Consider the following 26,072-nt stretch of genomic DNA (forward strand, 5'->3'; position numbering starts at 1 on the left):
TGTACTTGGAGGCAGGCATAAAGGAAGAGCAGCTAAAGAGGATGTGGCACTGAATTAACACTAATTAACAGGTGACTGATTGAACCGAGGCATGTTTTCCATGCAACTGCATTTTCATTCGTCGGCTTCTGGCAGGCTTTGCCAGCGTTCAGTCTAAAATCCTCCACTGCTCCCTTACACACAGACACATGGATGAACACACACGCGTACGCACACTGCTGTATGTGCAATGCAGATTGCCCTCACATTAAGATAAATAATATAATAAGTATTACTGAAAATGCACACGCGCACACATGCTCGCACACAAATGCATGCAAGCACACGCACATACACGTTACTGCATGTTTTGCGCACATTGCACTCACCTTAACATATGTGCTACTGAAAGCATTATGGTAAATATGTGCACTCACGCTCGCACGCATTCTTGCACTCACGCATGCGTGCGCACACAGACACAGACACAGACAAACAAAAACAAAAAACCCACACGCACACACCTCTCTTCAGTCCAAGGTCTGAAACACTCGGTGCTGTAAGGGACAACAGAGACGGCCTTTTAATAATTTATGGTTTCTCAACCCCCGGAGTGCTGATAGATTGCTAATGACCGCATTTGAGTGGCCGCTGAATTTTAATGACATCAGCAGATCAAGAGGCTCTGAGCGGCTCCCACTCAAAACTGACACCGGTGAGGCAGCGCTCACTCAAGTACCGCCGTCTTTGCCTGTGGAGCTGCTGCCCTCTCTGCGGAGGAAAAAACACTTTGTTAGCAATAAGGTTAAGACGTCCACTCATTTCGCATAAGCTACTGCAGCTTCCCGATTAGCAGGGAAATGTAGCCTTTCAACCAAGTTTTAAACCTTGATGTTCCGCCTTCTGAAGCAAAGTGACCTTTTATGCAATTGTCCACAATGAACCCCGGTTAGGAATGCTCCTAAATGAACACAGACCCATTTGATTTCTCATTTGGAATAAGGAACCTTATTTTATGGGTGAGTGGAAGCTGGCTGGCTGCTGGTTTTATGAGAAGAAACCATCACCACCAGACACCGTGGATCTCAAAGACCAGGGTTGAGGAGCCTGATGTCACACACCCCCACAGTCCGTAGTTGAGGGTGGAGCCACCTTTCTGAAGGACACTTCCCACATATTTATCACTTTCCTGCTCAGACGGTCGGCTGAAAAGCTGTCGCATTTCTCGTTCACTTCACCTACATACAGTGAGCTCCATAACATCTGAGACAAAGATCTTTTTCATTTGATTTAGCTCCGTACTCCACAATTTTAGATTTTCAATAAAAAAATTAACATGGTTAAAGTCCAATTTTTCATGGTATAAATTACACCCTCCCCCCCTTCCCCCATTTCAGAGCACCATAATGTTTGGGACATATTCATGTTATGTAAATATAAGTCATGCTTTGTACTTTGTCGTATATCCTATGCATGCAATGACTGCTTGAAGTCTGTGACCCATAGACATCACCAGGTGTTGAGTACCTTCTCTGGTGATGCTCTGCCAGGGCTGTACAGCCACCTTCAGCTCTTGCCTATTCTGGGTGTTAGCTGCCTTAAGTTTTCTCTTCGGCATATGAAACACATGTTCACTTGGATTCAGATCAGGTGAATAACTTGGCCAGTCAAGAATCTTTCAGTTTTTGGCAATGAAAAACTCCTTTGTTACTTTAGCAGTATGTTTGAGATCATTGTCTTGCTGTAGAATTAAGGGCTGTCCAATGAGGCTGGAGGCATCTGCTTGAACTTGAGAAGATAAGATGCTTCTGTACACTTCAGCATTCATTCTTCTGCTGCTGTCAGCAGTTACATCATCAGTGAAGACAAGTGAGCCAGTGGCACCTGTAGCAGCCATACGTGCCCAAACCATAACACCCTCACCACCACGTTTCACAGATGAGGGGGATGCTTTGGATCTCGGGTAATTCCTTTCAGCCTCCACACTTTTCTTTTGCCTTTACTCTGATACAAGTGAATCTTGGTCTCATCTGTCGATAACAGCTTTTTCCAGAACTCCTCAGGCTGCTTTAGGTAACTGTTGTTGGACTTCTTGTCCTCATGTTGACAAACACCAGTAACAAATTCCAAAGGCAATCAAACGCCTAGAATCAAGACTAGATACTGAAAGCTCTTTTATACCTGCACTAAGGAAGCAAGTGAACACACCGGACTAATTAGAAACACCCGTGAAGCCATTTGTCACAAACAGTATGGTGCCATGGGGGGGGGGGGGGTCAATATTAAGAACCAAATATTAGAACCAAATCAAGAAGGAAAAATGAAAATGGCTTTGTCCCAAACATTATGGAGCTCACTGTATGAACAACTTTTCGGCTCGTCGGCCCAGATACTCCGCCCCCCTCCATGTCCGCTGGTGACTGCCATGGCCGCAGACTGCTGGCGGAGAAATGAACAGAACAACACATCCGATCGTTAAGTGTGACCTTCCATTTTTTGACGATAATTTGAATCGGCAAAACGCACGAAACAAACAAACCCTGTAAGGAATTTAAGTGAGCTGAGAGGAAATCAATTGGAGGTGGCTGCTTTCAGCATCAAACGTGCCCTGTCTGAATGCGGCATTTATAAGCCCACTGAAGACGAAGGACACTCAGTCACAGAAGCCCACTGCTGTTTTCAGCACAACCTCAGAAAAATATATCTTCCCAATGTCAAGTTAAACTGGTCAGAAATGTTGGTTCTCACGCTTTATTTGAATCCTGGCATTGCAGTGTAACCTATACTCAAAACTCATAAAAGCCCCTCCCTCCCGACTGACCAGATCACAATGGGATGGATCCCCAGGGTACAAATACAATGTAAGCATTCCCTCTGTTTTGCATAATCTAAACCCCCACAAGTATTCTCATTCAATAAAAATACCTTTGTTCATCTATGTTCTCCAGATAATATAGCTCTGCCTTATCACCAACCAAGCAGTAAAAAAAATAATACTCCCCACACAACAAAACATGAGGTTTCAACATGTGAAAATGGCCAAAGCTTAAGATTCAGACACATTACAATAGATGCTATTTGATCTGGAAATTAAAGGAAGCAAAAAACCCTTTCATGCAGAAAGTGCTTCTAACAGGAGCTTCCGGCTGGAAGACAGACCGGGATTACAGTCTTACGCGGAACAGAGCACAGGCAGATTTAAATATCTAACAACGTGGGATCAGAGGAACAGTGAGGTGGGCCCCCTGCTGTGCCTGTGTGTGTGTGTGTATGTGTGTGTGTGTGTGTGCATGTGTGTCTGCGTGTGTGTCTGTATGTGTGTGTGTGTCTGTGTGTGCCCATGTGCGTGTGCATGAGTGTGAGAGAGAGAGAGAGAGAGAGAGAGAGAAATGGTGCATGAGCTGCATCTCTACCCATAAGCCTTTTCCCTCCCCACGGCTCACCCATTCCTCTCTCTTTACCTGCCTCTCTCAGTCTGAGAAATGCCGAAGTGTACAATTACAGCTCATAAATTCCATCATCGATCATTCTCTCCTCTGTCGCTCTTCCTTTCCTCTCTCTCTCCAAACGCATTCTTTTACTGAATAGTTCAATGGCTGGGCCTGAGGCTCTGTGCCACTCCCACTCCTTATGAAGAGAGGCCTTCCCCCCTTCTCTCCCACCCTCTCCTCCATATCTCCTCCATTTCTCTAAGCCCCCCTCTCTCTTCCCACATCTCTGTCTCCAAAACAGATTCTATAACATTCCTGACCAAAATTACCCCAGAGGGGAATCCTTTAAGTCACCACGTCCCACAAAAAATACAACTTTCACCTTCTGTACTGTAACGTACTTCAGCCTGAGGCTGTTCATTTAAAGGTTTCACGCCTATACTGGATTATTCCGCTTGCACACAAGCATGCATGCCCTGTGTGTGCATTAGTGTGTGTGTGTGCGTGCGTGCGTGTGTCTGCGCGTGCGTGCGTGTGTCTGCGCGTGCGTGTGTGTGTGTGTGTGTGTGTTTGCATAAGTGTGTGTGTACACTGCAATATGCTATTACTATTTAAGAAGTCCATTGTGAGAGCTTGGGGCAGAGTCTACTATTCATTAAGAATATTCTTGTTTATGACAATATCATTGTATTTTAGTTTTATGAGGTTGACTGTGAAGTTGAATCACCTTGAATAGCAGGTGGGGAGGTGTTTGACTCCTAATTAAAATGCATTCCTATTGTTGTAGAATGAAAAATCGCCTAAATAAAGAAAAGAATTCATAAAAAATAAATAAAATCTCCCTCATATGATCACAGAGATGCATGCACACACAATCACTCTCAAACATATTAATAACTTAAAATATTCATAACATTTGCAGGTGCATAAAGCGCTTTAACAATATTTTAGAACAAAGTTATACAATGAGTTCAAATAAATTTATAATACAAATAATCGAAAGAATTTAAAAAACACTAAGAACAACCACGATAAATAAACAAAAAATAAAAAGAAATTAATTAAAAAAACTATATCTTCTACAGTATTTGAAAAGAAGGCACTAAATTGTCTGCTCTAATTCCTTCAGCAAGACACTTCCAGAGGCTATTAGCCTGTCATTCTTTGAATTTTAGCTTGGAACAGTCAAAAGTGCTTCATTTCTCTACCTTAGAGCACAGTCCCTGGTTATATTTCAGCTGCTTTTAACCCCCTACAGTAGATTAAGCCATGCCTTCCCTTAAAATAACATTTTAGAATCCATTCTAAAAGCAACTGGAAGCCATTGCAAAAACACAAGCAAATGCCCTCCCGTTCTTTATTAGAAGCCCTGCTGCATGCCACCAGTCACAAGCCTAAGAGGGCTTGACGGGTAGACTGAAGTCACAACAGTCGAGCCGAGAAGAAATAAAAAGCACGGATAACCATCTCGATATCACCAAAAGACAGAAACGGCCTCAACTCAGACCTCGTGTTTCTCAGCATTTTAGTGTGACGCTTTAGTTGGATCCAAAATTGCGACAAGGCTCCTGGAGGCAAGCCTCACCCCTGAGGTAAGGCAACCCAGATCAGTACGAAGGCATCGCAGAGCTGTGTAGTGCCTGTGCACACACAGTGGTGGGGTTAGTTAACGTAGGCCTTGTAAATCAATCGAGACCTGCGGCTGATTACAAGGCACAAGTCAAAACATAAAACATAAAGGCTAAACCGCTTGGCTAATGCACGAGCACCCCCCTCAGCTTTACACCTGTCTGTCAGTCAGAGGGTGTTGGGCACGCAGCTAACTTCCACAGTGGGCTAATTACCCCAGCCTGGGAGCCCCCACAGGCCTCGGCACTCTGCCTAGCCCCTGCTGGGCCTTCATTAGCATGGGGGGGGGGCAGGAGAGCAACCTCCGATTAGGGGGACAAATTAAAGAATGAGAGACACAAACGCAAATCTAATGCACGCACGCACACAGGCATGCATACACATGCACACATGCATGCGTGCACACGTACACACAAGTGCACACACAGCGAATGCAATCACATGCAAACATAGCCAGCGCACACAACAAACACAAGGCTATACTCTCTCTCTCTCACGCGTACACACATGCAGGCACATACACAGGCACACACACACACACACACACATACACACACACACACACACACAGATAAGGGCTGGCGACAACAGCGGATGGCATAGCGACCTGCCAGGTTTCTTGCTGGCCAGCACTGGAACGGGGAAAAGGAAGGGCACTGCTGAACGTAACCTTTCAATGTGCCTATTAATCGAATCTCAGGATGTCTCTGGGTAAGTTAATGCAACAAACACGTCTTCAGGAAGGATGTTTTTAGGCTCGTGACAGACGAACAATTGATACGTGGCAAAGAATCACAGAGGTGGCAGAAAACAATATCCCCACCAGGATGTGCTTCTGTATCTCACAGCCGAGGGCAGTGCTACACATGGCTCCAAAATGTCCAGAACAGGACATTCTGACCAGCGACACGTCTTTCTTTGTCTCTTCTGCTCTCACTCATCCCCCCTTTTGCCATCTCTCTCTCCCTCACCAGCCCTCTCTAACTCACTCTTTTCTTTCTCTCACACTCCCCCTTTCTCTCTCTCTCTCAAAATCACTTATCCTCCTCTCATACACTCCCCCGTTCTCTCTCCCACGCTTCCTCTCTAACTCGTTCTTTGTTTGGTCTCTCTCACTCACTCGCTCTTTCTCTGTCTCACCGTCTCTCGGTTTCAATTCCATTTCAAATCCAAAAAAATCATTAAGGGACTGAAGTCGAAGACGAAAAAGGGTCTTGCTTCACTGCAAAATTTCAAATGATTGTTATCAGCAGTAGCAGTAGCGGTAGCGGACGCGGTGGCGGCATAAACACGAGAAGTAGTAGCAGTCGTAAGAATAATAACCAACTCGCCAGTTGCACTCCACTCCCATCGTTGTAGATCAGATTATGACACCGTCCTGACTCCCCAGGGATCGGCGGGACCTCGGGATGGAGAGGTGTAAATGATGATGAACAGCCCGTCAGACGGGGTGCTGGGCCCCGGTTTTAATCAGGCCACGCGAGGCGAGGGACAGCCCGAGCCTTTTAGGATAACCGCTGGCAGCCAAATGGGGAAGACAGCAGGAATCAGAACCAGCTTAAAGCACTTTAATAGCGCCTCAGTGTGTGGGCCAGAAGAGAGTCTTTTCAAAGGTTCAGCTAAGTTTCATCTGTACGACATGCACCAGTGATGTACGCCCATATCTGCCAATGTACAGTACTTACAGCATTTCTGGCTTTATAAACACAAATTCAATGTTACAGCCCTCTGGGTGTATATGAAAACTGAGAGCTCAGGTAACTAAACGTGCAGATTCCTCTTGGAATGCTGACTACTAGCCAGCATTCCCTCTCCCTTAAAACCGAGACTTGAGACGCAGAAAGAAATCCAGCCGACACCCTCATCCCCCGCCAGAACAGCAAGAGCACAAGAGCTTCGGAGATGATCGAAGACCCTGAATCAGGAAGTCACCTTCACAGATGCACATTTGCGCGTTCGACATTCGTCATTACACAGATCGTCTTGGCGCCTGCTCGTGGCACCTGGGATGGCTTCTAGAGCTAGAGCGGCGGCTCTCGGTCCAGGCTGAGCCGCCACCAGCGGTTTACATGCGGTCTGCCTTCACAAGTTTCTTCACACTCCTCTGAAGCACTGACTATGCAGGTTAACACCATTAGCAAATCACAGGGTGAAAAGACTGCCTCATGCCAACTAGCTTAACATTACTCTCTGACCTAGCCGATGCTTACCGCGTGAACTGGACTTAATGAGTCCATGGCTATGAATAACTGTTACAAAATGAGTTTTGTTCCTTATCGGACCTGTGTTTTGTGGTTGCTCCAATGATCTTCAGTATGCTCTTCAGTATGCACTTATTGTACGTCGCTTTGGATTAAAGCGTCTGCCAAATAAATGTACTGTAATGTAAAAAGACACTGCAGCTAGCTACGCGCTCTTCGCGGCGCACGCGCCAGCCTGTGCTCTCCCAAATGGATGGAGCGTGTCAAACCAGCAGATGCGATGGGTGGGCTCACAATTGCGTGTTTGCGCAATACAAAATGTGGAATTTAAGAATGAAATTCACCCCCTCAATCATCGCACACTCACCTGTTCACCAACCTCCCCCGCCCCTCCACAGCACTTCAGCACTAATACTAGCTGTACTGTAATGGAAATATAGGAAGCACTCCTCATTGGAAAAACCATTTCCTCACTTACGGGTCTTAAAATATAACTCTCTAGGGCTACACAGATTCTCTTGTTTCTTTCTTTTGGTGTACTTGAGAACAGGGACAGGATGAATCGTACATTTTAGAAAATGTAGGATGTGGACCTAGTAACAAGAAATTTCTCTTTTTAATCTCCATATTGAAAAAAATCCTAAAATTAATATTTTCTCTGAGTCTCAAGGGAGATTTTTTTAGCAGACTACCTGCAGTTCCAGCACAGTTTGGCAAACACAGGAATGCATGACTGAAACTGGGGAGAATGCCAAGTTGGAGACAGGTGTAAGACACCAAAAAGAGAAAACTATTTGTAATTTTTTGTGGTTTCTACCAAGTATTTCTCAGACAGAACAAGGACACAGCCAACATCCTTCAGGGCAGGAAGTGTAACGGGTCTCAACTCTCAACGCATCTCCCAGAAAACTCTCCGCGAGCCAATGCAGATGGCTGAAGTCACAAAGCACACCGTCGAACCATCTGCCGCGGCTACGTGCTCGACCTTTCACCCCAGAATCATCTGCCGCCGCACGTGCGACCTTTCATCTGAGAAACATATGCACACGCATAATGTCATTCTGCATAATCACCAGATCTAATGGCTTCCACATGAGAGAGCGAGGCAACTCAGGATACAACCCACCGGATACAAGACAGACTCGTCATAGGACCTTGCTTTTAAATAACCATCAAAGTTCTGGAATGCAATTCCGGTAATGGAAGAATAAACTACGTACTCAGCTACCAAACATTTATATCATGTTAAATCTGTCAAAAGAAACATTGGTGTTCACACACTGCTTTACATCAGCGAAATGGATGGTGTACACAATGGGGCTCAAATTACCCGGTGGCAATAAGGCCAGTGTCTTGGATGCCCTGTATTCTGACCAGAATGCCTTCATTTTTAATGTAACTACCTGCATGGCGATTTATTCCTCGCCCCATAAACCATCACGCCGTGGTACCCTTGCTCGCTCGTGGAAATAATTATCTTGAGCGTCTCGACAACACCTTTGGTAGCAAGCTTGTCAGCTCACACTTTCACCTTGCACTCTCAACGACGCGACAGTAGGCCAATCTGCTACTCCTTTTCCTCCTGATTCTATAAATACATCTGTCAATTTGTCGAGAGATACTCGATAATGCACTTTTTCACAAAAAAATCACATCGTTTCACTGTTCTTTTCATACTCACTTTTTCTCCATTTTAATTTCATTTCCCAAATATCGTCTGAATGTCACTGGCTAATTTTGGGAGAGAAGAATATGTATATAAGGCATTATCTGTACTTTTTTTGGTGTCCAGCACCAAATACACCCTTGAGTATAGTAAAAATAATACAGAACGGTAGAAAATGTATGAATAGGCCTATTTCTAGAAAATTCCAGCCATTTACATACAATCTGAGAATTTGCAGGTACCTGCCAAATCAAATTGAGTTTTGGTTTAAATAAACCAAAAACAACAATGTCATAGCAAAGACAACTATATAAAGACATAAATATAAATGAAAAACATCAACACCATGACCCACTGACAGGTGCAGACAACAAGTTCAACTTCACATTTGAATTTTACTGGATTTTGTGCGTGCACTTCCTCTATTATTAATGTGTACAGTGTGCCTGTCAATCTCCCTTCCTGTGAAATATCAGCACGCTATATTACAAGGGCCGCAGTCATCACAAGGATGTCAAAATTGAGCCTTCATAAATGTTCAGATTTAAGGACGAGAAAGTAAATGCAAAACATTACCCACGAGCTCCCCATCCTTCAAAACAACGCACACACACATACATACAACATACACACACACGCACACACACTCATGCAGTCACACACACAAACACACACCAAAGAACACACACAGCCCCCGCATGAAAAGATAAACAGTCTTACCTCTGTGCCTTAAGCAGAGCTTGTGTAGAGAATTGCTCACCTGCGGAGACACAGAGGCACAGAAATCACTAGATATCCAGCTCACGGACTCAGAAATCGACCCCCGCTGCTCAGCGTCAACATTAATCTGCATTAAAAAGAGCTCCCCGTCTCTGCCAGCCTCACAGCCTCAGTCACCGAACTAACCATAAAAAAGGGAGATTTAAAAAATCGCTTTCTTTCTCGTTTAATTTTTTATTTATTTATTTTTTTAATCCATCTTCAATTCTTAATGTCTCTCACACAGCACCAACCGTCAAAAGGAGAGATGGACAAATGACCTCAATTTGTGGGCTACGAAAAGCACACATGTCCGCACTTACGACCATCCAAAACGATCCAATCAAACACGCAGAGGGCTCAGAGATCTGAATCTGGCTCCTGCGACGGTCTTCTCATCCTCTGCTTAAACCGGCCGAATCAAATCAAAATCTTTCACTCAGCTGAAGCGAGAAGCCCTCTGATGCATGAAACCTGCCTCATATCCCTGTGCCCTGGTGTCACAAACCAGTGTCAGAGGAGGTGAAAATGTGCTCTCTCCATCTCTCTCTTCCTTTCTCTCATTCCAAATGCTTCGTTGGCATGTCCTACTTTGACAGTTTCTCCCTCTCTCTCTCTCTCCACGTCACATTGACTCTCCATTTTTGGTTCGCTTAAGCAAGGTGACTGAGGGGATGATCACAGCGAGCAGTGTTCATCTGCCCCTGAAACAGAGAGGTCAAAGGTCAAGTGGCATGGCCTAACTTCTTCCCCAACTTCTTTCAGTTCACCAAAACTTGCTGTTAGATTGAACTGGGACACACAATGATAAATAATCAAATTGGCAGCGAAACCAACCTCATATCCAGCGTAAGATATCCAACTTTGCTGTAACAAGTAAGTAGAAAGCAATCCGCTGTAGTCAATATTTCACTACACTTGTAACAAATATATATCAAAAATGCATAGGCAATATGTCAGCTTTATTGAATGTTGAAATGGCCCAGACAGTTTTTTTGGGAAGCACAGGATATTTTGTATATTTACAGAGGTTTTTGATGACCTGCTGACTTTGCAATATCTGGTATAGGAACAAACATGGGTTTGTGACTTAATGCAAATAATGACACTGCGTAACTCAACAGGAGCATGCACAGTGATGTTCTAGAGGCTGAAAATACGAACACTCATTTTACAGCCTTAATTCCCAATCATAAACATAAAAATCAGTCCACAAACACATTTGGCATGCCCAGTTTGGCATAAACAGATTTTCAGCTGTACTGCATGTTCCCCTTGTATCTCTTGAGTGTATAAGTGCAGTGTGATATGTGCTTTCACAATGAGCTCACAGCGTGCTCACAGTGTGTACTCATGCAAAAATTTGATTCTGGCTCCTGATTTGGCTTTGGAGCCCTCTCAAATTTTAGCTTTGCCAAGGCCAAAGTTACTAATCCATCCATTTTCTTAAACTGCTGGTCAGCGGCAAGAGGCAGGAATGTACTCTTGACCGGTTGGAAATCCACCACAGGGCCCACACACCATTTACTCACACACTCATACCTATGGGAAATTTAGAGTCTGCAATTAGCCTACCGGCTTGATTTTCGGGAGGAAACCGGAGTACCCGGCAGAAGCCCGCGCAAACTCCACACAGAAAGGCCTTCGGTTGGGATTCACACTCAGCCGCTTCTTGCTGCGAGGCAACAGTGCTATTCATCCCGCACCATCGTGCCGCCCAGGCCACAAGTAACCACGCCCTAAAAATGCCAAAATTCAAAGCCTGATATATATATACACTGTCCCTCACTTAAACTTCAGCCTAATGAACTATTCTCTCCACAGACGCGTCGCTGATTATGCACCGTGTCATTAAAGTCATCTGGACGCGGGCCTGTCGCCCAGCGGGCCGACCCACACTACGCTCCACCTCAGTGGCCCGGTAATTGCGAGGGGAGCGGGCCGCCGTCGGTTCGGCGGTGCCGTCCCGGCGGGTTCCGCGGACGGAACCCGCTCAAAAGGGGCTCGAGACGAGCGGTCAGAAAGCTAATGGCCCTACTCCTGGTCCAAGCAGAGGAGATTTATGGAGAACAGCCGTTTCTAAGACACGGCTGGGGAGGCAATTGAATGTGGAACGGCAGCGAGTTCAGCTAACGAGGAGCAGGAAACGAGAAACCCAACAGGCCAGTTTCGGCTCCGAGTAGGAAAGTACTAAAGACAGAGCGGGCAGAGTGTGGAAATAAATAAAAAAACATCTCAACATGTACAGAATAATAATTACAAGCAAGTTATTTAAAAAAAACTCCCCAACACAGTGCAGCAAGCCCTCTCATGCCCACCTCCGTCTTTTTTTTTCAAATTTTGTATCTAATGTTTTCCCCTCTTTTAGCCCAATTAGGTAGACATAACCCTAGTGCTATTCAATTCCCCCGCGCACTGCTGAGAATTCGCCGCTACACAACCCCGTCGGTTGGCGGTAGGAAGGAGGTAGCCATGTCTCCTCTGACCCATAACGAGGACGCTCTCTCTCACTTTTCCTGGATGCAGCCGTCCAATTTGTCGCTTCCTCAATGCATCAGCCATACACGGATCTGGCTCAAACCCAGGTCCTCGGCGTGCGACTGCATTGACTCCAAGGTCAAAGGTCAATGCTTTGACCGCTGCGCAACCGCGGCGCTCCACTTCTACCATCTTTACAAAAAAATAGCAAACATTACACATTAATACTCCACACACATTTAATCCAGCTCAGTCGTTTATCCCTTCCCCAAAGGTTATAAGAGTTTACTACGGGTTTAACACACTTAATAACATGCCGGGTGAACCAGGAGTGAGTCATCTGTGACAAGTTGGGGAATACTATGCTAGACTGAAACTCTCCCTCCAACAGCCCAGGGTAATGATATAGCGAATCATGGCCTTTATGACACCGGTCCCCAATCAGTACCAGCACAGCCAGGATTCAGTACTGGACCACAGAGTCACCACTGAGCACTGACAGAAAGCAATTTAACATGATACTACTTCTGGGGGCACCAAAAAGGCCAGATTCTGTCAATCAGAGCTACAAAGCAGAAACACAGTACCTCTCTAAAACGTTACTGGCTATGGAAGGTGTTGTCAACTGCATGGGAAGTGAGAGGATGAAAGTGACGATGACAATAATGGCGGGGATGACGGTGCTGGTTTCCTACAATTACAAACACAAGTCACGTCTAATAACCGACGTGGAAAATTGTAGCGTTGACGGCATACGCAGGCTTTACATGTAAAGCAAACCAGACTGGGAGCACAGCCTACAGACAATCAGCAATGGCGATGCCTCTGTGCTTTATATCGGTACTATAAGGAACTGCAGCCGCACAGAGCACCCAGCAGGTGTGCAACGAGGACAGTGGCTGCGTTTGGTATCACTTTCGCTCGAGCGCTCACACAGAGCAGGCTCATATGGGGCTCGGAGGGGCGACGTGAGTAATCGCTGTTTACAGACAAAAGCTGCAGGGAGTCTTACTTAGGTCTAATGATCCTCGTGTGATGCATCTGCCTGTTCGCCGTACGGCAGAAGCACAGACAATTACGCCAACCCCGAGGGAAATCAGGCGCTCTCTATCTTTCTCTGTCTGCGGCGCCGGGGTCACACCCACCCAAGGTAAACTCGAGCCAGGGATGAGAATCTGTGAGAATCTTTTATTCTCCAGGACTTACGCAAGGGGCGAAGAGAACGCGGCGAAATCCCTCAATAAACGTACCGCGGCGCGAATGCGCTTCCCCTGCCCTAATCAAAAACTATTTTTTAAATTTCCTTAACGAGAACTCTTTTCCTCGGGTGGAGTCAAAAATGCCTCGGGAGATGTGACCTTCAACTAGCCCGTCTGACCATTTGGACAACAACGCTGAGTCTTGTTAGTTTTTCTTTATCTGGCTGTTGCTTTCTGAGCTACTGGGTTTGTACATACCTCTACCACCCTCAAAAGAAATAACAGTGTTCCAAGTCCCTTGTGGTAAAATGTGGCATTCAAGAAAAGACATAAAAATGCTCAAACACTATTGTTTTATGGAGAGAATTGGCCATTCAGCCCATACAGGCTTTCCAGGCTGCCTCGGGTCTCCAGAGCATCTTGTACCGAGTCAAATCTGCTCTTGAGCATCTGACAAATCTCTAGCTCTTCTACAAGACCTTGAAAGCTATTCCATGTATACACTGTGATAAAAATACTTTCCAATAGCAGTGTGAAATTTACCTCAGATTTTCACCTACATCCTCTTTTACTTCTTTCTTTTATCTTTTGGTCCTACCTCCATTCTCCCCCTCATCTTTGCAGGACAACTTTATTATTATTTCAGTTTATCATTACTTTTCTCTCTCAATATTTTTTTCCTTCTCTTTTTTCAATCCATTCTCTGTCAGATGCTTACTTTCTCCATTATCATCATCATCATCACCACCACCATCACAACCATCATCCATAAATGCAGTTTTCCCTCTCCTTCCTGCTTTCTTCCACCTTTGCTTCCTCTCCCCATCTTCGCCATAATTATTCTTAAAGTCAATTCTTAAAATTCAGAACAGATTTGAAAGGTGCAATATATATTACAATTCATGACCCAATCTTGATAGCACACACACACACACACACACAAGGAAACGAATGGAGAGAGAAAATCAAAGTAGGTAAATAAGTGAAGGCCACCAATATTCCACGGTTTTTGGCGCCATTCAAATATTCTGACAAAAAACTCTCTCTCAAAATATCTTCCATGACCTGGCTTATCAAACAAGGATGACCGTGGTTATTCAGCCTGCTCAAGCCGTAACTAAACAGAAAGAGGCGCCTGCCTGCAAAGGTACAGTAAAGGATAAAAATGGGTTACGTGTACTGCTCCTCTACTTCAGCACCTTAACGTGATGAAAGGAGCGAAACCACAATGTTTTCAAGGTCAGGCCAAAATGTCATGCAGCACACAGGTTGGATGGATATCTGCAGTAGATACTATTTAAATAACGTATTGCCTTTCCTATTTTTTTCAGTCTGGATAATTTTTTACCAGCTCTACAATGAAATGGGGTCCTGAAACTCCAACCGTCTGGCCACTGTCTGCTTGGTTTCCTCAAGCAAATGTTTTGGTATGCCACTACAGTTTCAGAAGGAGAAGTGTGAGCCCGCTATTGTCTATAAACCCGTGCATAAACCTCTTTGAACTGTGCTCCGGCTTTTTTACATTTTACTAGATCTCTCTCCCTCCTTCTCTCCTCTTCTGAGGAGAAAGGATGACAAAGGTAGTTAAAGGCTACCTGCCAGTATAGCGCAGTGCAGGCAACTGTGCATGAGAATGTGAAAGGGAGGACAAATCATAAATCCATGTGACAGCGTTCTGGGCAAAGACAAAGTTCCCGCCAACAAAATAACAGTAATCCCAGGTATCCAGGACTACCAATTTGTCCACTCCTTGGCGTGTCTGTGCGTGCGCTTGTGAGTGTATACGTGTGTGTGTGTCTCAATGAGATTCTGTCTTTTTTTTTATAATTTTCTAACAATCATTTACAAAATAGGGGGTGGGGGTGGTTGGGTTGATATTCTATTTTTGTTTTCTACCATGCTTCTGCAAAACAGGATTTCCTTTGAACCCTGCCATGGGTTTACTATTGCCTCCGTGAGGCAGGAGTGTTCAGTCGAGCGTGAGAGTGTGAAACCCGCATCTTTTATCTGTCAAAGCGAGAGGGCCGAAGGAGGCTGTGGTTGTGTGTGCGTGTGGGAACGCGGATGTGATGATGGTTGTTCTTTAGAACATCTCTCAATCCTTCAACCTGCAAAAAGAAATAAAAAAAATACCTACTGGGAACAGGGTTTTGTGCAAATAAAACTTTAAACTTTATTCGGTGTAGTGGTACTCCGGCCAGTCAGTGTAAAATATCAAAAACGTTCCATTATCTCCAGGGCAGAGAGGTAGTGTTATGTAGCGGAAAGCTTCAGCTGCCAGAAATGTTGCTTTTTCCCCAACCCTGAAGAAGGATAGCCCCCCCCCCCCCATCAAACACTGTCCGCCATATGAACTTCTGTCTATTCCTGGTTGGAAGAAGTCATAAAACAAACAAACAAATGGAAAATAAAACCTCAGATAAGCTCCACAGTCAAGCCAAGTGAGTTTCATATTCCTTTACCCCGCGAGAGACCCGCCATTGCCGCCCAGGTCAGGTTGGCGGGAACTTATTCTGAGAGGCTTTACAGCGCGGCAGGTCCATTACCACCAGTCTGTACTGGTCACACTGAGCCAAGAGAACCAGCGTCCCAAAGTGACCCTTACTTCAGGAGGAATGGCTGAGTGGACAGGACTGAACCACACAGAGTATTGGGGGGGGGGGGGGGGGGGGGTGTTTACTAGTCTGTGCCAACACCTTCATCTGCTGGTAAAATCTGCCACCATCTCAGCACCTGTTCAATTAAAACAGCCCTCTGAGCGTAGGTGAGCCAAACTGGGTTCAAGTGGGGTTCCCCGGCAGACTGCCACACATCCAAAGAGCCGAAAGAGAGGAAAGGAACGAACCAAAAAGAGACATTCCAGAAACGCACACCCCTCTTAGCTACACATAGGCTGGAAGCTATGGGAAGTAATGGCCTATCAGATCAGCTCAGACAGGTAGCTAACCAGCCACAGTTTGAGTGCAAGTCTTACCCTCCCTCAATCTCTTCCAATCTCCCACCCCACTTTTTCCCATCTTTCATCCCTCCTCCCTCTCACTCTCCACATAGCCCCAGCCCCCCCCCCCCCCCCCCCCCCCCCCCGCTTCTTAGTGCTACATGTCCCCATGGTAATGGTATTAGCACATGGAGGTTGTGATGGAGGCTACACGGCCCTCCCCAAAATGACTAGCTATCATATGTTACCCATCAGACCTTTATGAACCAAACACGCCATTTCTCAGTGGGAGTGGGGCCTTCTTAGTTAGTATTGACAGGTCAGGTCAGAGACTGATGGCTGCCCATTGCTACACGGAGGTACATGGAGGTATAGGATTTCTTATAAAAATATCACTGAATTGAATACTTATTTTCAATATTTTTATAGTCGGCCTTATATCCTTTCCTGCAATGAGACGCTGCATCCTCAGACACAAACGAGGTCATCCACTGGTCTCTTCACAGGAAGTAGAAGAAATGCTCCTACTCCTTTGGGGGCTAATTACAGCTGAACATCCTCTTCCAGGTCAAAGGTGAGTCTGACCTTGCCCTGCAGCTGCCTGGGAGCTCTTTCTGCTGGCGAGCCTAACTCCACATCCTTCTGCCCCACCCAATGTCCCTCCAAAACCCACACTAGAAACCACACTAGACCTATTAAAAACAGACATGTTCAGACATACCGTTCCTTAACTCTTGCACATAAGCACACACAGAACAAAATCACACACGCAGAGAAATATTTAGGCATGTATGCGCACACAGGCAGATGTCCAAACATACAAGCACATACTCGTGATGTTTTGCACTGAAGTTCACATGCCCACACAACTCACTCGCCAACCAAAACAGACTCACACATGAACACACGAGCAAGCTCCCAAGCACATACTAAGTCTCTTGAACTTGCAAAGTATGGCACAGTAAACAAAAACACACACACACAAACACTCTCACACACTCACACTCACACAATATGCGCATGCACACAGACACCTGGTGGAAACTGGCTTTGCTGACTGGCTCTGACATTTGAAGACAAATAAGAGGAGTCACTGGATTTTATCACAGGAAAAGGGCAGGCAGAGGCCTTCGACAACGCAAATGCCAGCATGAAACCACTGCAGCTGACTGTCCAGGCAAGACAGGCTAAACTAGCGGTTGATGATGTCACATGAGGTGAACTGGATTTAAAGAGCTTCCCAAGTTGAGCTGGAGCCAAAACTGTGTCAAAAAGCAAGTGCAAAGCATTCACAAAAATTTTTTCTGGGGTACATTATGACGGGAGGGTAACGGGACAGAATGACTTGTCCTTTAAGACACATTTTCAGTGAGCGTATGGTCTCCACAGGCACGAATCGAACTCCATACCAGTGGCGAGTCTGCCTACTGTGGGCGGCAAACCCACAAGGGCATGCCCAACTTGTAGTGTCACCCAGGGAGTGAGGTAGGTTGACTGCTGCTCATGAGGTAAACTCTGATACAATGACTGTGTATACATAAAGGAATGAAAATAAATACTCATAAAAGCTACACATTTAGCTGTATTACAAAGTGATCGGTTGAATTACAGGGGGTCTGAGGTAAGACCTGATTTGTCAGATCTGACTGTTCACATTAACTGATTATGGTAGCAGAAGTTATTCACCAAGTTTATTCTGAACTGGACATAAACCAGAGAGATAACCAGAGCCAACAGTTGCTGGTTAACCAGGTAACAATGATGAAAACAATGCAGCCACTTAGCTACTGAGGGAACATTAACAGTACCTAAGTTGCCGGTTACTTCAAGAAGAAAAATGGCACAAATGCCAAATAGACAAGAGCTAACTAAAGTAAGAGTTAACAAAAACTATTGAGGTATGGATGAACAAATTAGGTATGGTGAACCCATAGTTTTGAGAGTGCAAAGGGCTGCTGTAGCAAAACATGGGGTGAAACAACAACAAAGAAAATGAGTCTCTGGAGAAAATACCAATCACACGTTTATCAGCCATGGAATGACACAGCAAGGACTCCTGGGAATTCTCCATGCGTGGAGAGACAGAGCTGGACCAGACAGCACTGTTACATCTATATATTCCACTCTCTCACACACACACACACACACACACACACACAGCATAGCTCTCAATGTCATCCAGCTGTTCACACATGGAACTTCGCAATAGTAACTCCACCTGCAACACTAGTGTTCACAACTGCTATTTTTTTAATGGGTTGACAGCATTCACACATGATTGTGCCACTAATAGTTGTCAGAACAAGTGCCTGTCAAAAACATTAAATGAGCCAAGGATAGGAAGGAAGTAGTATTGGGCAATATCCAAAATTTAATATTGTGATGCAGTCCTGCCAAATTATTGCGATATATGATATTATCATGATTTTTTATTTTAAAAAGTATACAATATTATCATAAATCAACAACAGAAAAACTTTTTTAATCAAATGAAAATTTTATTTCTCGATGACAACAAATAAATTACACTTATTTTTTCTCATTTGGCACTGTACTTCACAACTGTAAATTTGTAATCAAATATTTCATGTTGTTAAAGTGCAGAAACTTTAACTTTAAAAAGGTGCTGAGGTTGAAAGCAGAGAGCTGGTCCCTTGATTGCACTGAGCATTAAATAAAAGTTAACACGGAAAGAACAAATATTTAAAAATAATAGTAATAATAATAATAATAATAATAATAACAATAATAATAATAATAATGTTTTATTTATATAGCACCTTTCTCAGCCCCAAGGTCGCTTTACAAAAACATAAACTCTATCTTAAAAACAGCTTTCAGAACAATGACGTTAAAATAGGCCAGACTATAAACATTTAAGAAGCAACATTTAAGACATTTAAGAAGACTTGCACAGTCATTCCGCTTTGGCCTGTCTATGCATTCCAGGAAGACAAGAATGCTGACTTTATCCGGTTTCAGGTGTGAACATAATGGGGTTACAATGTTGCTGGTAGTGCTGAAAACGAGGCATTAAATGGAATCCTTTGTTGCTCGGCCACCAAACTGAAGGATCATCTTTCTGCTTATTGTCTTTCCTCAATTCTTCTCATCTTCCTCAGACTCCTTCAATGTGTCATTATGCACGAGCTGCAGCACTGGAAGGAGTGAAGACACGATGACATAGTACAAAATGTATATTAATTCACCGGGTTTCAGAGCTTTATTTATGACCTCCAGAACGTCAATGTCCTGCCAAGAAAGTGGATCAGAGTGCCTGTCTTCTGCCAGAACAGGTACTATAGCCTGAGCCCGTTCAATTATGCAGTCAATCATTTTTTGTTTTTAGCCCCGTTGTTGCACAATCCTCTGGAAGGGATGAATGAATTAGCTATAGGTTATTTTAAAATCAGCATCAAGACTGATCTAGATGTTGGCCATCCATTAATGACTCTATCCAATGCAGGAGCAACCAATTATAATAATAATAATAATAATAATAATAATAATAACCGCTATCAGTGAATGAAAGGTGGCGACGACCGACCGACAAACCCCCATTGCACGATCAATGTGTCTTTGTCTTTTGTTCCGCAGAGAGTCTGTAATGCCCAAATTGAGATTGTAGCCAAAGCCATTGCCACCCCAACACATCGATAACAACAGATTTAACGTTGGCCGCATTGCGGATGTAATTCATGCCATTTCGCTCTCCGTCAGCTTCAATTCCTCCAGCATGCCCTCAGCCAAATTTGCGGCTGTGCAGCTCTCAGGAAAGAATGACGTTTCGAAGCACTTGGACTTGTCCACTCTGCCATGATGAAGTGCACCACTACTGATATACATGGTGTCAAATCCACACCCGACAACATGTCAGCCATCAAGAGAAGAACTCAGCTCTCGTGATAGTCCTACCTCATCCCAAACTCTCTTGTACGACACGGATGGAAGTCTTTGTGAAACATTTGCAGCTAGGAAGCTCATAATGGTGATCCAATGGTGAGCCGTTCAGATGAGTGATTCTGTTGGATGCTAAAAGGGTTTATGTCACCAATATCTTCTCAGGTCTCATCATTACTGTGAATCACATGAGCAATGGTCCTCAGAAGTCTGATGTAAGTCAGAGCAAAACCTTTACCCATATAAGGATTTCCGGATCAAAGCATCATTTCTCTATGGAGAAAATGCAAGGGAGTTTCACATAACCGTGCCCTTCACAAACTGTGATTTAAACAGTTGTTCAAAACTTAGACGCTTTTATCCGGATACGTTCCCCTCTTAAATGACACTGGATCCACTGAATTCCGATGCTGCTTTCCAACTAATATATTTATTTTGTTAACTGCAAGCTAACACTTCTGCGAACATTATTTACCTCACAGCTAGCCTGGAGGATTTTCAAGTTGGTCAAAGCTAGCATTACCCAGCAAAGAAACTTAAAGAAAGTACTCGAATAACTTCAAAATATTTAGGCCAACAGCGAAATATACAACTGTACAAAACAAAATCACATAATTTATTGCATGGGTAACAGCAAATATAGCTGGAAATATAGCCCTGTGTGTGATGTTGCAATTGTGCAAAGGGTTGCTAAGCATATAGCCATTAGCAATTTGCTTTTGAAAATAGCAGATTTTTTGTATTATAAAATATGGGTGAAAAGTATTGTTTTTTCATACACAAACGTCCAAATGTCATAAATTATTCTGAAGGAATTAAGAAAACGACATCCATTTCTTCCATAGGCAGTCTATTTTTTAAATCCAGAAGTAACGGAAATGGTAACAAAATCGAAGGGAATTACGGCACAACTTCTGAGACCCATGGGAGACTGAGCTATGGCCATCACACACATCTTATCTTTTTAATCTGTGTGGCTGAATGGTTGTGTGACATCTTTGTCCTGCCCCGATCGATTAAAGACAGACAGACGAAAACACAGGAGCCTTTATCACTTGCAACACATCTTTTGGCTTTCACATAAAATTAAATTTATAGAGTTGAGTACTTAACTGCAGCTATTCAAAATAAGTATCTTTACTCAGGTACATAATAGCAGTGCACTCACCTTTCTAACCATAGGTTAGACAATCACAGCTCCACACTGCCCCCTACAGGATGAGTGTCACTTTTTAAATGGAAAGCACCTAGGCCTACTTGTTTTGTTGCGCAGTATGTTTGTATGCAGGGTGTATATATATTCTGGACTTATGATGCGAGTCGAACAGGTTCAGAAATGAGACACAGGGTATGGATGGTGGGGATCTTAAAATTAACTGATTAAAAGCTGTGGATCATGAATTATTTACCACCCGCTTCTGAGCACAAATTATGCAAAAATGCAAGAGCAAAATAAATACACGTTCTGCTGCACTTATGGTAGACATGTTTACAGATGCAGGACCAGCGGTGGCCTGGCTTCGCTGTCACATGGAATAAAAATGATTTACTGTGGTCTCTTCATCATGACAATATTTATCCTCACCTGCTGCGCCACAAATGACTTTCAGCAGAGAGGACATTGCTCTCCCTCCCTTTATCATGCTCCCCTTCGTTTTCAATAATTCTCTCCCTCCCTCTACCACGCTCTCCTCCCAATAACTCTACCCTTCCTCTACCATCCTCTCCTCATAAACTCTACCCACCCTCTTGGACTCTTTCCCTCTACCACCCATTGCTCTGGACGACTTTCTCCATTTCTCCATTCCTTTATAAACCTCTCTCTCTCTCGCTCTCTCTCTAACTCTAGCCCTCTCTCTCTCTACCACCCTCTCCTCTCTTTGACTCTCTCCATTCCTCTATAACCCTCTCTCTCTCGGTTTCTCTCTAACTCTAGCCCTCTCTCCCTGTACCACATTGCCTCTGTACTGTGACTCTATCTATCCCTCCCCCAATCCATATCTCAATGTCTACCTCTTCCTCCCTATCTCCTTTCCTTACATACTCTCTCCAAAAACATTAACACCGAATATTTAACAGCAGTCATGAAAAATAAAGATGAGATGCATAAAAAATAAATGCTATGTAAAAAAATAAAAAAGCATTTTCACAGGAGCCTACACACTGTGCCCTTTTCAGTGCTTTACTTCCCCTGTCTCAGTGCTTCTGCCTCTCTGCTTTGCACTCTCTGTCAGTCTTTGAGCTCGCCAGATAAAGAAGGATTTAGGTGTGCCCTTGCAGATGGACTGGCAGTGGGTGGGATGGGGTTGGGGTGTGATGAGGACATTCAATAAAAGAGTTGAAGGCAAAGATGAAGGGAGCAGGAAAAGAAGATTAAAACCATTAAAAAGAGAAATATTAAAAAGCTGTGAAGGTGTGTATGTGTGTGAGAGAGAGACAGAGAAAGAGAGAGAAAGAATGACTGTTATGACCTCAACAAAGTAAAGTTCTGACTTATTTGTACAGAATTAATGAATTTTACAGGGTTGGCAGCCATGGCCTTCAGTCCAGTAGAGTAAGTGTTGATGGCATAGGCAGCTGGAGGTTGCTGTGGCAACGGCCCTTTCACTCTGTCCTTGACCAGCATACAGAGACATCTCAAAGTCAGTATGCCATGGTTGGTGTGCATAGGCTAGCCCTTCTAAGGGCACAGGTCAAGGTTATTGTAGATAAGCTGACATGTTGAGGTCAGCATGTTATGTTGCCTAGACCTAAGTATCGAGGTTAGCGTCTATTAGCATGTTGATGCTAGTGTGCCCATGATACCATATCAAGGGTATTGTGTGTATGCCGCAGGTCCAGGCTAGCATATTTCACCATATTGAGGCTAGTATGTTTATGTTGATGTGCTGGTTTTAGCTTTTGTCTATGCCAACCTGTCAAAACTAGGGCGTCGATGTTGTTGCACCAAGTCTAGCGCGGTAATATTTCAGCCTGGAGGTCAGAGCGCCTGTATTGGCTTGCAGATTTGTGTTTACGTCACCCTGAGTGATGAAGGCCTGCTTGGCTAGAGGAGCCACAACCCAACAAGCCCATCAGAGCTCCAACCAACTGTTCATCTAGTCAGAGATCAGCTCATGGCCCACACCATCCAAAAAAGAGAAAATGTGATTCATAGATATTACTAAACATGCAGCAATGAATCAGAAACTTCCTGCAACAATGTATCAAGCTGTGATATCATTACTACCAAAACCAGAGTGTACTGAACATATTCCTTCAGAACATAGAAAAGTTTGATTAATCCTGATAATAAAATATTAACAGAAATTATTCATAATAGCCAATAGGATTGCAAAGGTACTTCCTGATATAATTCACTGCAATGAAATAATTTTACACTTTGTAAAATGATTGGATGTACTTCCAAAAATTTGTTTTAATATATTTAAAGTCAAAGGATGCAATTTCAAGGAAAGTCATACTAAGATTATTCTTTAAGTAAAACTCAAATGTTTATACTTTGGTTTGTTATTCAATAAATAGGCACATTAACTGAATTCTTCTCTACCTAAAGTTGAAAAAAAAAAACAGATGTGGCCTAATACTTTTGGCATGTATGTGTATATATGTGCATATGGGTGTATGTATAAGATGTACATGTATGCATGTAGATTTACATTGTATATATATGGGTACAAGTGATAATAATTCAAAGCATACAGTTGAAGTCGGAAGTTTACATACACTTAGGTTGAAGTCATTAAAACTCATTTTTAACCACTCCACATATTTCATGTTAGCAAACTATAGTGTTGGCAAGTCAGTTAGGACATCTACTTTGTGCATGACACAAGTAATTTTTCCAACAATTGTTTACAGACAGATCATTTCACTTTTAATTCACTATATCACAATTCCAGTGTGTCAGAAGTTTACATACACTAAGTGGACTGTGTCTTTAAACAGCTTGGAAAATTCCATAAAATTATGTCATGGCTTTAGAAACTTCTGATAAGCTAAATAACATTATTTGAGTCAATTGGAGGTGTACTTGTGGATGTATTTTAAGGCCTACCTTCAAACTCAGTGCCTGTTTGCTTGACATCATGGGAAAATCAAAAGAAATCAGCCAAGACTTCAGAAAAAAAATTGTGGACTTCCACAAGTCTGGTTCATCCTTGGGAGCAATTTCCAAACGCCTGAAGGTACCATGTTTGTCTTTACAAACAATAGTACGCAAGTATAAACACCATGGGACCACACAGTCGTCATACCGCTCAGGAAGGAGATGCGTTCCGTCTCCTAGAGATTAAACATTTGAGCAAGGCCTAAAAATCTGACTCAGTTACACCAGTTCTGTCAGGAGGAATGGGCCAAAATTCCAGAAACTTAATGTGAGAAGCTTGTGGAAGGCTACCCAAAATGTTTGACCCAAGTTAAACAATTTAAATGGAAAGCTACCAAATACTAACAGAGTGTATGCAAACTACTGACCCACTGGGAATGTGATGAAAGAAATAAAAGCTGAAATAAATCATTCTCTCTACTATTATTCTGACATTTCACATTCTTAAAATAAAGTTGTGATCCTAACTGAACTAAGACAGGGAATGTTTACTAGGAATTGCGAAAAACTGAGTTTAAATGGATTTGGCGGTGTATGTAAACTTTCGACTTCAACTGTAAGTACTGTACAAGTACAATTATGGATGGTGGGTACCCAAAATGTAGACATTATGTAATATCATCTACCAGTGCTATACACTAATTGTAAGGCATGTAAATGTTGATTGTAACTGGTATGTAAACATTTATGGAAATTCCAAACAAAATTATGAAAAAAGAGGAAAAACTCTGAGCAGCTGTCAGATGAGGCAATTTATCAGCACCACAGCGATTCACATTCCTGGGAACTTTAGGCTAAACGAAAAGGAGTGTATAATAATGTCCAGTCCCCCCGAAGCGAAGGAGATAAGTCACATTGAGTCAAGCCTCGGTATTAAACACTCAGGAGCTATCACCGTAGTCCCGGGAGAGCCGGGGGAGCTGAAACAACACGCTAACTGGAAGGAGCTCCATCCCAACGAGATCGGAGCTGAAGGTCAAAGACAAGGCGTGACAGCTTCTGAGAAAGCGCGCGGGTTAGCCCCACGTCGAGACACGAAAACGCTACTCCGCAGCGTCTCACGGCGACCGCACGCCGTCGGCGGTACATCAGGGGGGGCGAGTCGCAACTCGCCGAGAGCTGGATGGGCGTGGACGGCCGGCGGCCTCCCCCCGCCCTGGACGCCCGCCACGGGAAGAGGGGGAGGGGCTTTCTCTGGATCAGCAGGGGGGAGGGGAGAAGACGGAATTTTGAAAAAGAAAATGGTCATAGGGATTTCCATGACTGTATAAATATCCATCCGTTATCTATACCCGCTCATTCCCGGTCGTATTCTGCAAGTCCGCGCGACGGATCCGCTCCTGGAGAACAGGGACGCCTCGGCCCTCTCCCCTCCCGCCGACCGGCCTTCTGTCGCCCGTCTGTCCGCACGCCCCCTCCGCCGAGCAGGGGTGACCCCGGCCACATTATTAACGGGCCGCCATCTTGCCTCCCGAGTCGTCCCATTCGCCGAAGCGCGGGAGGAGGGGGGGGGGGGGCCCACAGAAGAGCGGGCCGCGGGACCGGCTTCGGCAAGACAAGAAAGGAAAGCGGTAACGAGAGCGCGGCTGTCCCGGTGCCCAAGGACAGGCTCTGGTCCTGGCCGCCGCCGGTGAAAATAAATATTTGTGAAAGGCGCCACTGCAGTGGAATTTACGGACAAACACCCAGGCAGGGATGACCAGAATCGCATTACAGGGGTTTGCACAGCGTCTCACATTGCAAATCTTTCAAGTTTTTCAAGGACTTTTCGAGAACCATTTTTG

The 26,072-nt window shown here is 44.2% G+C and overlaps 1 protein-coding gene across 5 annotated transcripts in view; it reads right to left on the reverse strand.

The window, feature by feature from the left end:
• The window catches only part of ndst2b (N-deacetylase/N-sulfotransferase (heparan glucosaminyl) 2b), an 81,929-nt gene that overhangs the window by 41,974 nt on the left and 13,883 nt on the right, over window positions 1-26,072 (reverse strand). For 3 of the 5 annotated variants that reach the window (XM_035405116.1, XM_035405114.1, XM_035405113.1), the window contains exon 2: window positions 9,627-9,666. The exons of the other annotated variants lie outside the window; for them this stretch is intronic. The gene's annotated coding sequence lies outside the window, so the exon portion shown is untranslated. The remainder of the gene's footprint in view (window positions 1-9,626; window positions 9,667-26,072) is intronic. 5 annotated transcript variants of the gene reach the window in all.

This window comes from Anguilla anguilla, chromosome 2 (genome assembly GCF_013347855.1).
Source record: "Anguilla anguilla isolate fAngAng1 chromosome 2, fAngAng1.pri, whole genome shotgun sequence".
Lineage (NCBI taxonomy): Eukaryota > Metazoa > Chordata > Actinopteri > Anguilliformes > Anguillidae > Anguilla > Anguilla anguilla.